We start from the raw sequence: 19717 nt of genomic DNA, 5'->3' as shown, positions 1-19717 counted from the left end.
AAGGCCACCTGTCTCTCAGATGACTTAGTCTCAATCTTTACTAAAGAAGGATACTCCTTATCTTTCTTTCTTTTTTTTTTAGTGGAGAAGATTGACCCTGAGCTAACATCTTTGCCAATCTTCCTCTATTTTATGTGGGATGCCACCACAATGTGCCTTGTTGAGCGGTACTAGTTCTGTGTCCAGGATCCGAACCTGCAAACCCCAGGCCACAGAAGCAGAGCTGGTGAACTTATCTGCTATGCCACCAGGCCAGCCCCAGGATACTCCATATCTGAGTAGCAATGTGCCACAACTAAAATTGCTTTGTGGGAAGTATAAAAAATATGTATTCTCACATATTCTACTTCCCTAAATACAAAGGCATATCTCATTTCACAATGAGAAAATACATGATAAAGAATTTTGAGGCAATATGAACCACCACAACAAATCAGTTATTACCACAAAGTGCACTACTATAAATGAGCAGTAACTATAGACAGATATTTAAATTCTTCGCAGACAGCTTCAGCCTTAGGGACTTCATCACTGGAATCACTTTTTAAGTCATGTAGTATAAAAAAGAGGAGGGATATTATATTTTCTAAAGTGAAGTTGTTTGAGACACAGCCCTTTTTAAATCAGTGTCCAATGTGAATCCTAAAGATTTTATCCTAAGCCACAAGTACACATTTACATACTATTAAAGTGATATATTTTAACCAGCCCTGAAATATATATTTATGATCTCTATAACTTAACTTCACAGCAAAAACTTACTATGTTGTTTTATAGAACCATCATTAAAAGGCTTATTTACAATAATATCAATGACTTGCAATTGTGGAAGTATTTTCCTCTGACCAAATACTAAATTTGTTTATAATTTCTTGTCCTCCTGTTTAATTTCAAAAAACATGATTGGATGTGATAAAAATTATAAGCAAGAGACTGCAATGCCCAGGAATGAGTTCCAGAGAGAGACAGCCCTTGTTGAAACCTTGGCTTTTCTGTATCACAGCTGTTCAAGCTTGTACCACTCTCTTCTCGGTTTTCTCATCTGTGAAATGGGGTAATAATAACATCTGCCTCACAGAATTAATATAAAGATTAAAAGAGAACCTCAGTAAACATGATGGTCTTGAGCATTATTAGCACTTGATGAATTCTATTTTTATTAGCAGCCCAAGCTAACAATGACTGACATAATTTAAGAATAATACGTCTTTCTCAAATTGTTAGTTTTGTTTTGTTTAAAATAAAGTGACTGAGTGTGTGTCATAATTAGAGATAATTTGTCAGCTTTCATAGGTTAACTTTTTCTTTTATGAGAGGGAAATATTGGGGAAATTATTTACTTAAAATTTTCATTTCTTTGATATTGAAGAATAAAGGAAAAAAAGTCACCACTACTTTGGCTCCATCATGAAAGAAGCAGAATTATTTCTTTGGGCTTTCTCTAAGACTTGCTCTATCCCTCAGGGTTAAAAGGCAGCAACCATACCAGCCTCAGGTTTGTTTCTGCGATTCCTTGAAATAACCCTCTCCATTGAAAGTATCCAAAAGAATCTTTTGAATTAGAACCCTAAGACCCTGCTTAACGCAAGTAAAAAGACACCTACAAAGGACAATTTTTAGCAAAGTCTCAGAGACTATTAATGGCAAGATTGGGTTAGAAACCCTTGTCTAACACAGAAAATATAGATGTCCTGCTCGTATTTTTGGATTGAGGGAAAAAATCAGCAGTCAAATACATCTGAAACAAAGCACGATTTATTGCTTGCTAAGCAAAGGACAAGTCTGGTTAAAGAACTGTCATTTAGAAGGAAGTAGGGAAACAGTTTCCCCTAGTATTTTAGGGAAGCATGGGTTCAGGGACTGGCTGACTAGAAGCATGGCGGTGGAGGGTTGGTTTAGAGACTGGCTGACTTTCAGAAACCGGATGGAAATTAGGATGAAGAGAGTGAGACAGGGTCATGCAATCAAAACAAAATTTTATTTTGTTCAGTATGGCTTTTTTTGCATTAATTTTGATTTTTGTAAGACACTGCATTGTAATATTATCTTGACAAATGAGTTATTTGGTGCCTCCTTAAAAGCTGTGTCTGAGTGCCTCCCTTGCCTCACCCTGGTCCTGTCCTGTCTGAAGCATGAGTACTAAAGCCGGGCTGCTGTTGATGGAGAGGGGCTGGTTTACGTCCAGTTCCGTGGTCACTTGGGACTAGGGTCATGAACGGCTTGTATGTTTTCTCTTTATCTTAGAGAATTGTAGCATTTTATTCTCATTATGTTACAATTACATTTTAAATATGAATGGTTATTAACTACCATGTTTCAATATTTCAAGCCAAGTACTGCAATATTAAGGGAAAAAAGGTGCGGAGCCTGCTTGTAATCCTTCCTCCACTCTGCTCAGTACTTATTCTAACCTCTACTCGCTCTATACCTTAGACTTACTCCCTCACCTCCTCCTTTTTGAACAGTTCAGAGCATCCTGCTGCCTCTGTCTCTGCTTGTAAGCTATTTATGTCTACAATGTCCATAAGATCTTTCTTCCAATGTCAAAGGCCTAGAAATCTGCACTTCTGCCCAAAGCTAACTATTCCACTGTGGCATTGAATTTCATTCTCTTCCATCTTCTCTTTTTAATTTCTTTTCTTTCAACTACACTTTGGCCTCAAGGACAATTCCACAAGTCTCTCTAATATTATAAACACAGCATTCATTAAAAGCCTTGTGAATCTAGCTTTTACCCTCAATTTTTTAAATTTCCAAACTTACTTGAACAGTCATTTCCGCAATTGCTATGTCTCACCTCCAAATCATTCCACGGTTCATGGCAATCAGTTTCACCATCACCACCTACATTACCAATTTCACTTCTCTTCACTTGCAGGAATCACTGATAACCGTTAACACGCAAATTTAATGGACAGTGTAAAATCTGTATATTACTTGAACTTTGTAGATTTGATACCATTGATGGTCTAATCTTTGCAACTCTCTCTTTCCTTGACTTCTGTGACCATCTAGATCTTCTTCTGCTTTTCTAATTGTTCCTCTTTGCTTTGCTGCCTTACCTTCTTTTTCTTTGCTCATCCTTTAATTTCTTTTTCCAAATTCTCATTCCTCGGCCTCTTCTTCTAACTGCACAATATCCCTGGACAATATTTAATATGCTAATGACTTACAATATGTTTATGCTAATGAATCACAAGCTTATCTCACCAGTCAAAACATCTCCCTGGTGAGTCATACTCATTTGCACATTTCACAGAAAATATAGGAGGAAGACAATTAGCTCATCCTTGCATTTGACGAGTTATTGGATCATCTAGTTTGAATTATCTCAGTTAGGATGATCACAAATTACTTGAAAATAACCCTTAGCTTTTCTTTTGTCATCGTTTTCCACAGCCAAATATTCAATAGGTATTATTAATAATCATTGCCCCGTTCCTACATTTCTCTGCTCTCATCACTTCCCCCCCGGCCTATTTGAACAGCCTCTGGAGCAGGTACGTGACTCCTCCTTCTCTGCTCTTCCAGTCAGTCTTCCAAGGATCCAACAAACGGTCTTTCAAAATGCAAATTTAATCACTTAATTGCTTAATATTTATATTGGTGATTTCCACCTCCCATAGGACAAAGTCCTACACATAAATGAAAAAGGCTGTCATGATCTACTTGCTTTCTCCTAAAATAAATATAAAATACATTAAGTAAGGTGCATAATTCTTAGATGTAAAGCTCAATAAATTATAACATTTAAATACACAGGTGTGAACACCTACATCCAGATAGAGACCACTTCTAATATCCCCAAGAGCCCTGTCAGGCCCTTTCCCAGCCAGTCTTCCCCCAGAGGGATCCTCTCTTCTGGCTTCAATTGCCTTAAATTACTTTTGTCTATTCTTGAAATCATCTATAGAGCCATAAAGTATGTACTCATGTGTCTTCTTTTGTTGAATATAATATTTGTGACATTCATTTACATTATTGTGTAGGACTAGCTCCTCTTGACAATGGAGAAAACATCTTACTATGATCACTATGGAGGTAACAATTTCTTTTCAGCTGTATTCATATTAGTCAAAGCATTATTTCTTTGTTCACCAGTTTATTTCTTTTACTCTGTTTCATTCTTAACATCAGGATTTACAGCTTTTGATGGTTCCCTGGCATAAACAACGAATCCCAGCCAGACACAAAGTTTCTTGCTCACAATTTAGTGAAGACACACATTACCATCTTTGCTTGTTGAAACTAACCAAAAATTAGTTCTTTCTTCACTCACAGACTCTTTTCTCAAATCACAGAGAAACAGGCTATGGTCTCTGACCTGGTGGGTGGATGGAATTGGTTAAGAAGACTATGGGTGAGAGGGTCCTACAGAAAGAATAGATCCAGTTCCTTGGTGATGAAGTGAAGGGTTAATTACTTCAACCAAGAGGTATCAGTTCAAAGGAATTTGCATGATTGTTTCTCTGTGAATGAAAAATTAGATACCTGCAAGTAAATAAGCCTCTATTTTTTTCTTAGCCATTCATGAAAATACTGTATATATTTCTGTCTATGGATTTGGAACAGAATATATAGAGGAAGAAGTGGAAGGAGAAAAGTAAAATTAGGATATCCAATTTGTCATCTGAATATTTTTAGAGAATGAGGACCCCAAAATGCTAGAGAAGAGCAGATATGTAGACTGGGAAGAGTACAAGGCTTTGGAATCCAAGCTGGATTTAAGTTTGGACTTACTCTCATCTGAGCAAACCATACTTCTTTCTGAACATTAGTTTTTTTAATGTGTCAACTAGTCTAAATAACGATATAGACCATGCAGGGTTGTCCTTAGGTTTAAATGAGAAGATGCTTATGAAAGGACTTCACAAACTATGAGTTGCATTTATAATTGGGCTACTGACTTATGGAATCATAGTGGGATTTTTATAAAAGTTCAGTACATTTTAAGAACATATTTTCTTTCCGCTGATATTATAGTAAAAAGCCATTATACTGCTGTACTAGGGACATAGTTGTATCTTAAAATGGAAATGCATATATTTTTACATATTTTGGGTTAGGGCAATTTTACAGAATGTTCTTCAAGGCTGGTATGTACCACAATCACCATCGTAGTCATAGGAGTAGTAGCAAATGGATATCAGAGAAATCATCTTAAGCTTTTAGTGGCAAAACAGATACTAATTTAAGGTTAATTACACTTTTTGCTTGACAAAATTGATACATAGACACTGTGGGAAGTTTATCATTTGATGTTAGCAGGACTGACTGCCTGTTCTCACATAATCTTTTCTTTGACCACAGAATCAGAAAGAGAAGTAGAATTAGGACCTGAGTTCCTAAACACCAAGTTCAAATTTTCATTCATGTGATCAGGCTACTTCTTTATAGTTAGCGATTTTCTGTGGTACTCCTGTCCTTACCCATCTTGATAAACCTGGCATCAGAAAAGCAGAGAATCTTGTTTTCTGTTACTACAGCTGCTTTCAGAAGAAATTATAGAATTCAACTTCGATAAAAACCGAGGTGAAGAGAAAAAAATCCTTTTATGATCATTTTGTCTTTTGAATTCTCTTGTGGCTGAAACTAGGGAATTCCTGACAGCACATCCACCAGGACTTTGTCCAGTTGAGTTTTAAATAACTCAGGTGATTGGCCTGTTACTATTGCTCCTGGAACTTGTTCTATCACATAATAGAAAGCAATGTTAGGAAGGTCTTCTTGATATAATATCCCTGAGCTCAATTCTTGAGAAAATTTCCTCTGCACAATTCCACCTCCATAGAGAAATCAATGGGAATCAAAAACAGAAAAGAAAGCACTTGGCAGATGGATGGGGTGAGGAGTTGTGGGATGGGGTTGGGCGAGGCTGCACTGATAGAGAACATGCCAGGAAAGAAAGGAGGTGGGCAGAATCAGTTACATCAAAAGAAAGGACTGGCTGGAGAGAAAAATAGTTCCTCCAAATGAATCTTAGAAAGCAGCACTATCAATAGAATCAATGGAAAACTCTCTCCCTAATTCATTTCTGGAACTCTCTGAGCTGAAATGGTCCTCAATATGCTGATTTTAGCAACACCTAAGATTTTTGTTTAATTCTCAGGTTGTTAATTTCAAATTAATATTTAACCCATTTAAATACTCATTTCTATCCAGATTAACGGACATAATGTGGGACCCACCAGCTGTGGGGACATTTGGGGTGGGAGACTGTGAACGACTTAACTCTTCTTCAGGCTTTAATAAAATTATGACTGTCTCACAGATACCCACTCACTCCCACCTGTCTCATCACATTTCTATGAATATCTTCTTTGAAACTTAAGTTCTCAAATAGGTGGATTTTGGTAAGTAATGACACAAGAGCAGATGAACAGAATGCAAGATAGATTTATGGAACCAGCTTCTTTTTTACCCTGCCTGTTGGGGTAGTCAAGGACAGAGTTTCTTTTGATGAATGTTATACAGATAAAACTGTCAGATAAAATTCTTAGGGTACCTTTGGGAAAGACTTCTGAAAAGGAGAAAGTCACAGTATTACTTCATCCATGTTAGGGAAAATTAGGCAATGTTTTAATTTGAAGTTAAGCCTTGCTATATTTTATATATATATACATAATGCTAACATTTCCAGAACCCAGAAAATTGTAATCCAATGGGTCACATTGCTTTCTGGATAAACAAAATGAACAGGACACGGCAAGCTCTGGCCCTTGTCTGTCTGTTTAGCCTCACCTCTAGCCAATCTTCCCTGCTTTCTGGTCACATTGGCCAGTTTAGACCTCTTCAAATGTGCCATGTCTCCCCAAGCCTCAGGGGTCTCCACACGCTACAGTTCTCTCATATTGTACGGATCTCTTCCTCTGTCCCACTTTATCTTCCTTCCCTTCTCCTTACTTTTGGAAGCATTGCTTGATTTTCCCATTCTCAAGAAAACCTTCCTTGATTAACATTACCCTCAGTTCACGTCATTATGTTGCTGTAAGTTCTCCCATGACCCGCACTTTTCCTCTACAGTAGGTATAATTAAACACGTATTCACACTAGAAAACATATAAATATGTCCCTCCCTGAACTGTAAGCTCCATGAGGCCAGAGACCTTGTCTCTCTCATTCATCAACATACTCCTAGTGCCTGTTCAGTGCTCATTGAATTATGGACCCCTACATCCTTTTGTTAAATAGCTGTGCATGTTACAGCTTATAATTTTTAAAAAGCCTATTTATAGCAAGGTGTGACACATCTTGGAAGAGCTGAGTAGAATTACTAATATCTATCTGTTTTAAAATTAGGAAACAAAGCCTTTCCCAAATGTAAACCACTTCCCTGCCTGCTTGAGTCATCAAAGCGATGCTCCAAAGGACAAACACACATGCTTCCCGCCACATAGCTAAAACAGCCCTGTGAAATGATTTCACTTCTCCTCAACATTCTTTCCCTTTGTGTTCCCTGCTTTTCCCATTTCTTATAGATAGATTTTTAGTTTAAATTGTAAGCCTGTTGAGAAAGAGACATACTTTTTTTTCACAGCAGTCAGTGCGCTATGAAATAATGCTTACAATACTACTTAAGGATAACAATCACAGCATATATCAAAAGAAATTTAAGAGGCTCTCAGAGCACTTTTATCTTATGCAGCGGGTAGATAACTGTGATATTTAAATCCAAGTTGACAAGTGCATTACAAGAGTGAAGAGATTCTCTGGTATTCCATAGATAGGCAAAAATCATGTATCATTCAGAAGCTGTTTCATTTGAAAGTGTGTGTTAAAGGGAAAGATAGGTAGAAACTTCAGTGGTTCGTGCACAAATAAGCAACCTTAGTTTTGGGGAGAAAGCAGGACTGTTCCAGAGGCATTATTAGGATGAAAGCACATTCACATGTGGAGAAGTGAGTGAATAGGTGGTGATGAGGTCCCCGAGAGGAAGACACGAGGCCTTAGAATGTATGTAAGTAGAAGCAGAACAATTATCATCATGCTAAAGTTGAGTTGAGGAAGAGCTTCCAGGGCAGACATTTGAACACTCAAACAGGTAGACCCAAGAACAGGAGCTTACAGTTGCAACTATTCTACATGTCCTACATTGGAATATGAAGTTCAGCAGTAGCTGAAACCCATGTACCCCTAACTGAAATGTCAATACAAGGGGATGAAAAAGGGGGTTCAAATGAGAACAGGCCAACTGAAGCTAGTCCATGAAGACATCCTTCATTCTTCCAACACAGAGGTTTCTTTTCACTTGGATTCCTCCTGCACTCATTGCCTGTTTTACTCAGATGGTAATGAGGTTTTGACGCTTCAGTGATCATTACCTCTAGGGTGTGGTCTGCTTTGACTATCCAGTAAGGTCAAAGAGACCATGCTCAAGAACACTATGGTCCACCTTCTGTCATTCTCTTGGCCAAGGCAGTGCATGGCAAGAAACTCGGTGCCTATAGGAATCTTAAGTTTTCAAATAGCCATTGTACATCCCAGCCACAGTCATCATTCTCAAGAGCAGTTCTAGAAATAGGCTTCTGAGAAAGTGTGGGTTCTAGTGCTGGACATCCAAGAGAACAGCTATTTTCAGATCTGTGACGTATTTACTCCCTGGCAGACTATCACAGCAATTACAACATGTTTCCCTTGGAACTACAATAGAGGAATTGTCTTTTTTTCTTCTCTCTGTTTTGAAGAAACACTGAGTCTTGACGGTGCAGGTGGTCTAGATTTGTTCACGATCGTTTAATTAGGTTTGTTTTCAGGTTATGCCTTTGGTTGCCTGCGGGGTATTCCTGGATGCTAGGCAATATGAGAGTTCTAAGAGTGGTCTTTCATTTTCACATTGGGACCTGTGGTGAACTCTCCAAAACGATTGTTTTTTAGAAATTTGTCTGGCTGATGGATTTGTTTACTTTGCACTAGTGTCTGAAATAAACTCATAATCACCTCTGTTCTTACCTCCTGTTCATGAGACTTGAAATTTAATACTTAGGTGCATAATATGGAGCCACGATGAAGTGAACAAAGTAAATTCGATTCTCAACCTACTTACATTAGCCTCAATAACTGATAGGAAGTCAATCCAGAAAAAAGTCATATCAACTTCAGTTTAAGCCCTTAGGTTATATGGCAGAGCCCAAGGTAAACTGGAATCAATTCTATACCCACTAGATTTTGCTTTGTTACGAGCTTCCCAAGAACATAATGACTTTAAACAACAGCTCCTTATATTGGTGTGGATTACATAATTGGGCTGAACTAAGCTTGACTATCCCACATTTTGGGGTTTTGCTTGGCTGTTTTTGGATGAGGCCTTTTTAGGATGACTAGAATGTCTGGGACACCTGGGATGACTGGCGTCTCTCCCCACATAGGCTCTCATCCACCATCAATCATGGTCCTCTTTATATCTTAGTGGCAAGATTCCAAGACACATCAAGGAATGATGGATAACAGTAAAGGACAATGATGGATAACAGTGAAATGTTGGTTCAGTTTTTATAGTAGGGATCACTCCAGGGTATTTCAACTTTCAATGCCCAACCTCTTTTCAAACATTTGCATGTGTCAGATTTCTATTGTCTCATTGGCCAAAACAAGCCATGCAGCTAAGCCCAGAGTCACTGTGGGAGGGGACTATTCAAGGGCATGAGCATGGACATGGGGAGGCATCAACAAATTGAGCATCATTACTGCAGATGTCTACCTGAGATTCTAATTTCAGCTGTCACCATCCAGCTAAATTTCCCTGAAAAATATCACCTTATCTTTTGAAGAATTGTTTCTTCATTTATAAAATAAAAGTTTAGTAAAGCAAACTGTTCTAACACCTTTTCTAACTTAAAATTCTGTGAACACATGGCTCGAAACCTTCAAAGCCTGAAGGGGAATAGAACTGAGTTGGTCTATTAAATATTTGTATATGAATGAAATAAAGATTAATAGAACACAGAATGCCATTAAAACAATGTCCTCCATTTTCATCTATAAAAATTAATTTTTCATCAATGGCACATTCACATGCAATGTTACTTTACAAATCAAATAAAAGATAATAAAGCAGTAAGCACAAAAAGATATATTTACTACCAGCCAGATATCAAGCTAAAAAAATTTTCTTGTAGCATTTTATTATTATCCTTACAACAATTCTAAGAAGGAGGGCTTATTATCTCCACATTAAAATATAAGAAAACCAAGGTATAGAGAGAGTAAAGTGAGAGAGCTTGTAAGTTGTGTTCTTATATTCAAATTCATATCTTTCTAATTTAAAGCCACCATTCCTATATTCTATCTGGAATGAACTAAACAAAGCATCCATGATTTCCACAAACATTAATTCAGGAGATTCTGCAAATACTAGAAGGAATGATGAGTAAGAACAGTGAAATGTTATTTTTTTTTTTTTTGGTAGTAGGCAACACTCTGTGGTACTTCTATTTTCAAAATTTTTATGACAGTATTGATTTCATTCAATTTGTCATTATGATGAGAAGAACTAATCATCACATGATCAGTAGGATCTAAGATATGATATGAAACTTTCTGCCTCCACTGCTTGGGCAAATATAATAGGACTGGCATTCTGACATTCAGACCTAGAATAAGGAATTTTCTGTGAAGATTAAAGGGTCTCTTGTAGAAATGAAAGTCTATAAATTGGGTATAAAGAGGAAAGACATGTTCTAAAATCTGGCTACTTGGATTCTGTAGACACCACAGATTCCACCCTCCCCCACCACATACACAGATACACGGCAGGCTTATTGTTAGTTATCCTTGAGCTGGCACTGACTTCATGGCTTTTGCATAGAAGCTGGTGTGTTCAGAAAGCGCACAATGTGCTCTACCCAATGCAAGACCAAATAGAACCACCATCACTTAAAGAAGCACAACTTTAGGGGACATTCTGTATATTTCATTATGTTACTAGTTGTTTTTTTTTTTTTTTTGAGGAAGATTAGCCCTGAGCTAAGATCTGCCGCCAATCCTCCTCTTTTTGCTGAGGAAGACTGGCCCTGAGCTAACATCCGTGCCCATCTTCCTCTACTTTACTTATGGGACGCCTACCACGGCATGGCTTGCCAAGCGGTGCCATGTCGGCACCCGGGATCTGGGCCGGCGAAACCTGGGCCACGGAAGCGGAAAGTGTGAACTTAACCGCTGTGCCACGGGGCCGGCCCCTATGTTACTAGGTTTAATGTGATGGATGCCCAGTGCATGACTCCCTAACCCCCCTAGTATAGGAAGGAACGCAGAAGCTTTCATGTAAGGAAGTATATCAAGAAAAGATTCTGTCAACCCCAACCTCAGGCTGCAATGTGTGTATAGATACAGTCATTGCTACTTATAAAGTCTATTTCAATCTATAAAGTAAATTATTTTTGCTCTCTGTTCATTCTATGGCTTACTCTTCCTTTTTTTGCACATACATAAACAAGAAAAATTCAATAACCCTGAACTCAGTGTGCTGGAACTGGAACCAGAAAGAATATTCTCAGTGAATGTCTAATACCTCATGCTGCCTGTAGAGCATGTACTTTGAGTTGTTTTCATAATAATGGGGTGGTAGTATCTTTAATTATTCAGTCACTCTTGGGAGGTCTTCACTTGCTATTTTGTAGAAGATATTGATTCCCCATGACAGCGGGGTAATTCAGAGTCTCCCTCCATAGAGTTTTAGGTGTAAAGGAGACCGAAGAGACCATGTAGTCTGGAGTCTGATTGCCTAGGGCTGGACAGCTGGTCTCTACGGAATACGATCCGTGACTTTGACCTCAGCAACACCCTGTCCTTCTGCATTAGTTAGGCACACTTGGTTTCCAATTGTGCTGAAACATTCAAGCTAGTTTAAAATTAAAAATAGTAATATATGATAAGGATATAGGCGTTTCTCAAAGACAAATAAAAGCAACTTTGAATCTTCTCTCTTCAGATCGGCTCTCTTTATTCAAATCTTATTGTAGAGCGGGTTGTGCTACAGTTGTATAGATCACATTAACAAAGCCTGGTTTTCTAGTCTCCACTCCCAAAGAAACGGCTTTGATTGGCCCAGTTTGCGTCTAACGCAATGGTAAGTTAACTATTTAGCCTCTGTTTTATTACTACCAGTAACAGATTCACACTTCCACCCCATTGTCATGGCCATTGCTTTGGCAGAATATACATCCATCCCCAAACTGAGTCTGAGCTTTGCCATATCACTTGTTTAGTTAATGGAACATTAGAAGTTATTACACAGGTAGAGGATTGAAATGTATTTGCATGTGTGGGCTTCTTCTGATGATCCACCATGAGAAGAATATATTCCACATCGCTATCAGACTTTCAGCTGGGGTCTCTGAACAAACACACTGGGAATAGACATGAACTGAAGCGGCAGCCTGAAGCTCAAGTCTGTCCAGATCAGCTGAACTCTAGTCAATTTATTGTCCCATGAGCATAAGAATAACACTGCTTTAAATTTTGAGATAGCTTTTTATATAATAATATTGTCACAATAATTGACCAATATAGAAATCAGTACTAAAAGTTACATGCTGCCGTGACAAAAGTTAAAATACATTGCATTGGCACTGAGAAAAGACAATCGATGGTAAGGAAACTAGTACAGGAGGCTAGGAAAATATCAACACATTTGCAACAACGTGAAGACAGAAAATGTACCTTAGGAACATAAAGTGTTGCATGAGGTCGCTTCAAGGAAGAATATTGAAAAGGTAAGCTGTTAGTAGCTGAATTTCCAAAGGTTAACCAAGGAAGAGATGAGCACAGAAGAGTTTCTCTGGTATACAAACAGAATTGAGAAGAAATAGAGAGAGCCTAGAAGTATGAAAATGGTGATGTTATAAAATGAAACTGTGGACTTTTAAATGCTATGGACTTTAGAACCAAAAATAAACACATATGATTTCTTATTTGAATTTCTTTATATAGATACCACTTGTTCTGATTTTACTTTTTATACTTTTATATGTAAATATTTTTATTTATATTTCTTATATTTTGTAAAGTTGCTCTTTGATCTAATTTTGTCTACTCACAAATGCCTTTAACTCTTCTGTAAATCTCTGAGGAACACTTATCTCAGTAGGAATTTCTCCTAGTTAGCACTTAATATGTAGGTCCCATAATGTTTTTCAACGTCTACACCAAAAGTCAACTTGTTCAAATCATTTGGTGTAGCCCATGTTTTTGATGGAGTTCCGTGACCTCTTTAAGTATGGCTGATAGGATTTCTACATTGTCTTTGTTGCATAAGTCACATCCATAATGGATCATGTATAATTCTAATTCCCATTTCTTTAAAGTACGAGAGATTAGACACCTGTGAAAAAAGTCTGTAGGTATAATCCTAGGTTTGTATTGGTGTTTGCAATTGTCTAGCTCAAACATAATGCAAAACCTTTATCTTTAGCAACTTGTCTTTATCATGTTTTTACAAACTATAAAATAGTTTTTATGCCGACCACTTCCTTTTCCTACTTTTAAATCACTAGGTTAACAATATTAATTTAACCACATAATTAAAATAATGAGTGCATAATTGTTGTGGCAGACAGACACTAGAATACTCCACCTCAATTATCCCTACTTCCTGGTTTTTATGCTCTTGTATAATTTTCTCCCCTGCAATATAGTCTAGGGACTTGGTTATAACCAACAGAATATGACAAAGGTGAGGGGATGTCACTTTCATGATTAGCCTATGTAAGATTGTAACTTCTGTTGTGCTATCAGAGTCTTTCTATTGCCTACTGGGCCTATATACTTTGATGAAGCAAGCTTTCATGTTGTGGAAGCCCATGAGGCAAGGGACTTAAGGAAGTCTAAGCCAAAAGCCAGCTGGAAATTGAAGTTCTTAGTCCAACAACCCTTGAGGTCCTGAATTCTGCCAACAAGCTGATGAGATTTGAGGCAGATCTGTCCCCAGTCAAGCTTTCAGATGAGACCCTAGCTTTGGCTAACGCCTTTACTGCAGGCTTGTGAGAGATTGAAACAGGGATCCAGCTAAGCCATGCCCAGACTTCTGACACCCAGAAAGTATAGCATAATAAATGCGTGATTTTTTTAAGCTGCTAAAAAAAAAATAGGGCACTGCTATTAAGACCAAGAATCAGGGCAAAGATACAATCAAGGATGTGGCGATCATACTCTTGCTGATATCTCTGAAAGTATTAAGTGGCATTCTGTGGATCCCTTTAGCTAGACAAATGAACCCAGCAGGGTTTTAGAAATACTGAAGATGTGGTCTTACAGAAGCCTCATGCACATATAGTCTACAAAGACATATCTGAAAATAATTGTGGTTGTGGCTTTTGGCATATAGAATAGACTTTGCGCAAATATTAAATGATTCAGGTTTTTAAACCTTATGTACAAATAAAACTGAGTAACTCCAAAATGCAGTTGGCCAACAGGCTCGAATAAGAGATTACTCACACATTTCTCCCAGACGTGCCCACTTCTCAAAGTTTATCCTGTGTCTGCTCTGTCTTCTGAAACCTGGTACACTCTTTGCTTTAACTGCGTTCCAATTCCTGAGCAGCATTGCATCGCTACATTGTCACCTTGCGTGATTCCTGCTTCTATCAGACTCAAATAGATATGGCAGAAAACAGCATGGTTAAGTTACAAGCTGCCAAGAACAGGACTGTTATAAGACAGACAAGACAGGATGACTCACCGTTTAACTGTGTTCATGTAAATTGTTGCCTTAGAGAGAGCTTTAAATAAAAAATGAGTTCTGATCATCAAAGTGCAAAGCAAAGGAAATGTAATCATCTCCTTTTTTTCTTTTCTTTCCTCTTCAATCGTTAAATTAAAAAAATATGGCATCACTGAGAAGAGTCTCATCAATGCTTAATGTTTTCAGGTCACTTCACTGCTCATGAAGAGACTGCCCAGATCTTCAGCAGTGAAATTGACCATATAGAACAGTAGGGTAAGCAGCTGTGACATCTCTACCAGTGTACCGCTGCCTGGAAGCTCAGTCTCTGTGACTTAGACACTCACAGGGCTCTACAAATTTAGCCCATGAACTCCAGGTGGATGTCAGTGCAAATCTTAGTGCAGTTAAGAGATGTTTTCCCTTGGAGGAAAGAAAAGAACTGTGGATAAGCAAGCAAAGTGAGGAGCTGGATATGGAAGCAAGAGGTGTGTGCTCTGGCACTGACACACGCAGGCAAAGCACACACATTGTTAGTTTTTGTTTCCATCTATCAAACAAATATTTTAACATTAGACACAAGTGAGGAGTTTTCTTTATATTTTTGTTTCTCCTAGTTTCATGTTCAAACTCTCAATGCCTCACACTTTACGCTCTTCATGAGATTTGTAATACAGTCTCTTCTCGGTTTGGGTCAATGGCAAATTGGATTCCACATAAGACTCTTTCAAGGCATCAATGAGCAATATGGAAAGGAGGGACAAGAGTGGGCTGGAGGGGGCTGGATGTGGATTACACTGCACACTTCCGAAAAACAGAAATCTAAACATCCAACCCCTGCTTCTCCCCCTTGTACTTGCTATACTGTGAAGGGACTTTTGGGCAACTCTGTGAACAGGATCCCTCTCTCACTTTCCCCAAGGCAGCACTAAGCTTCCCTTTGGCTCTTTTATCTGCCCTCTTAAAATTTCTCTTTTATTCTCTCTTTTCTACCCTCACTCTCAGGATATATCTATGTTGTCTTTGTCATAGCAGAAGGACATAGGGTACTTGAGTTTGTAGTCCAAGTCATACTATTTACTCCAAGTCATAGAACTTCACTTATTTGCAAGATATTTCCAAATCACATATCTGATAAGGGGTTAATATCTGAAATATATAAAGAACTCATGCAACTCAAAAGCAAAAAAAAAATCTGATGTATAAAATGGGCAGATGGGGACTGGCCCTGTGGCCTAGTGGTTAAATTCAGTGTGTTCTGCTTCAGCATCTCAGGTTCAGTTCCTGGGCATAGACCTATACCACTCGTCAGTGGCCATGCTTGACAGCAACCCACATACAAAGTAGAGGAAGGTTGGCACAGATCTTAGCTGAGGGCAAATCTACATCAGAAAAAAAAAAGGAGGGAGGAAGATTATCTGAATAGACATTTTTCCAAAGAAGACATACAGATAGCCAACAAGTAGATGAAAAGATGCTCGACATTACTACTAATCAGGGAAATGCAAATCAAAACCACAATGAAATATCACCTCACATCTGTTAAAAAAAAATCTATTATAAAAAAGACAAGTAGCAAACATCGGACAGGATGTGGAGAAAACGGAACCCTTGCACACTGTTAGTGAGAATGCAAACTGGTGCAGCCACTATGAAAATAGTAGGGAGGTTTCTCAAAAAGTTAAAAATAGAAATACCATATGATCCATGTATCCCACTACTGGATATTTATCTAAATAAAATGAAAACACTAATTAAAAAAGATATATGCACCTCCATGTTTATTGCAGCATTATTTACAATAGCCAAGATACGGAAACAATCTAAGTGTCCATAGATACAAAAATGGATAAAGATATATCTATCTATCTATATATATATACACACACATACACACACACACACACTCGCAGACACACACATATACAAAATAGAATATCATTCAGCCATAAAAAATAATGAAATCCTCCCATTTGGAAAAACATGGATGGACCGTGAGGGCGTGATGCTAAGTGGAATAAAGAATCAAGCTCATAGATACAAAGAACAGATTGGTGGCTGCCAGAGGGGTGGCTGGACAAAATGGGTGAAAGGGGTGAAATGGTACAAACTTCCAGTTTTCCAGTTATAAAATAAAAAAGTCATGGGGATCTAATGCACAGCATGGTGACTGGAGTTCAAAATACTATATTGCATATTTGAAAGTTGCTAAGAGAGTAGATGTTAAAAGTCTTCATCACAAGAAAAAAAAATTTTGTAACTGTGTATGGTGACAGATGTTAACTAGAATTATTGTGATGATCACTTTGCAATATATACAAATATCGAATCATTGTGTTGTACACCTAATATCATGTATTGATCATACCTCAATAAAAAAAGAAAAAAATGAACTTCACTTAGATTCATTTTATCAAATAAAATTAACATCATTTAATTACATTTGAACTCAGTTAACCTAGTAGACTTCTTTTCGGTAGACTAAGGACGAGGGATCTTATTGATGGTTCTTCAAACGCCATTCCCTGTCGTCCTCTTCCCCGTGAGTGGTTTCAGTTGAACTAACGTAGCTTATTCTTCTGGGCCACACACTTGGAAGAGCCCCTTTCTAAGGCCTCTTATTTCCTGATTCTAAGGAACTATCTACTTTTACTTTTATCTAGTCTTGTATTCACAGTGTTGTATTTTTTTCCTTGATGATATTCCCCAAATTTTTGATATTCAGGCCTCACAAAATCCGGATCCTTCTCTGCTTTCCTTTTGTATAATGCCTTGTCTCAGAGTGACTGGTAGAAATCTGGAAATGACGCGATGACTTTGCTCCCATAACTTCTCCCTACCTCCAAGCTTCCTAACACATCTGAATATCCTTGGAAAATATAAAGTGGGAGCCATCACAAACAGAAAAAATAGGCAACCAAGTTATAAATTTGTCAGAGTCAAAATATCAGAGCATGGTTATGAGATGGAATGGAAGCATGGAAGATAGAGTTCTTGGGAGAAAGCAATCCAGGATTCATAACTTAGCAGCATCATGAAGCCTGGCATAGTCACTGACCCCAACTCTAAAGTTGGAAGTTAAGTAGAAAAATTAGATTTAGACAAGTATTTTTTAAAGAGAACAAACAGATAATTTACTACCCAGGATGATTGGGGGTATTTAAAATAAGCAGTAAAGCAAAACACATAGATAAATTACTTGAATTTTCTCACAGCCACTACCAAAAAATAAAATTGTAGATTTTTTTTTCTATTTTAAAATAAAAGCAATCCATGAAGAAGAGTTCACATACAGTCAAATCTAAAATGAAATATGACAGCAAAAAAACCCTGTCAATTTTAAGTGAAAGAAAGAAGCAAGAGGAGAGAGGTTTTCTGATGTCCTATGAGAAAGTATGACTATTAAAGATAGGAGCAGAATCATTTAAAAACACTTCCGGCTGTTTTATGAGCATGAGTGAATTCAAAGCAAGTACCTGTTGTGGGCTAGAATTGACTCATGGATCTGTCACTGCCGTGTGAACCAAATCTAACCCAATCCGTCACCTTGTTAAGAATTCACCATAATGCCCATTCTCTGGATAAATTATACAATTGCAAATATCTAGATAAAGAGCAAGCCACCTGACAATTTCCACATCCTGCTCTTTGCATTCCCATGGGTTTTTGATTTTCTTTATAAATACTCTAGAATTTTTTAGAAGGGTGGTTACTACACCTTCCATTAGTTTGGAAAATCCATGAGAAAATGAACTAAGAATTCTATTTCCTTTGTCACCCTTAATAATTCTATTCAGTTCGATTCAATAAAAGTTTGTTGAGCATGAATTATCTTATGATCCTTTTACACTGCTGTGTTGAATTATGTGTCTCTTGCAATGTTGTTTAACTTTTTCATATATTTATTCTGTGACTTCTCAGCTAGATGGTTCTTTTAATGAAAGCTATTATAAAATACTTGTAGATGTTAGACACTTCCAGAGATGCAGATAAATGTATATCATAGTGCTTATTCTATATGCATACAAAATGATTCAATGAGGAATCTGAGTATGTATAAGAATCAAAGCGTGACCTCATAGAAAATGCCATCATTAATCCTGAAAAACAGTGTTAATACATTTAAATGTCTATATTCTATGTAATACAAAGAAAAAAATTACCAGCACATAGACACGCTCCTTTGTTCCACTTTTGCTGACTTATTTGCTACAGTTTGAATGATGACAAAAGTACTGAATATTACATTGCACTATAGAGACAACACGTAGCCAGCTCACCAAGCCTCAGCAACTAAAATTAAAGGTAGCTTATATGGATAGGTAGAAAGTGGGGCCATTCCTGGAGAAAATATCTTGAAAGGAGAATATGCCTGTACTTCAAATCCAGGGCCTTGAAAATTAAAATGGACACAGCTTCCTAAAAAACTATGCTTGTTCTTTCATCTAAAGCAGCAGCTTCTTTTATTTCATGGTTTGGTGCCAAATCATAAACCAGATATTAGGGCTGCCCTACACACTCAACCTTTCCTAACTCAAAAGGCAGGCCATTGATCTTAGGAACCACTGGACTCATTCGTGTACTTGCAGAATGTTTAGCAAAACTATCATTTGTAGTAACATGGAAAAGAAAGTATCTATCTACTCACTCTTGGATCTGGAAAAGGAAATTCTAGGCTAGATCTCAAAAGTGCCAACTGGTTTCTCTGAACTCCTTATAATGAAGCAAAGTAAAGACACGCAGAGAGGAGATAGAAAGCAAAACAAACCAACAAAACAAATATAAATAAGAAATAACAAGCAAAATCTGCTCAGTTTTCAAGAAAAAGAATACAGGAAATATAAAGAAACCAGAAATAATTGGGTTTGAAAATAAAATTGTTTCTCATCAGTTGCTTTTCTAGGTTACCAAGGATTCTCAAATTAGGAAATTAAGGAAAACTGTTAAAAATACCTACAGTAAATATCGTACTTACTAGAGGAATACTTAATACTTAGGTATTCCCTTGGCATAGGGAATGGGAGAAAACATGCCTATTGACATTACCTCTATTAAACA

The sequence above is a fragment of the Equus caballus genome, chromosome 1 (genome assembly GCF_041296265.1).
Source record: "Equus caballus isolate H_3958 breed thoroughbred chromosome 1, TB-T2T, whole genome shotgun sequence".
NCBI lineage: Eukaryota > Metazoa > Chordata > Mammalia > Perissodactyla > Equidae > Equus > Equus caballus.
Note: the sequence above shows the minus strand (reverse complement) of the source record.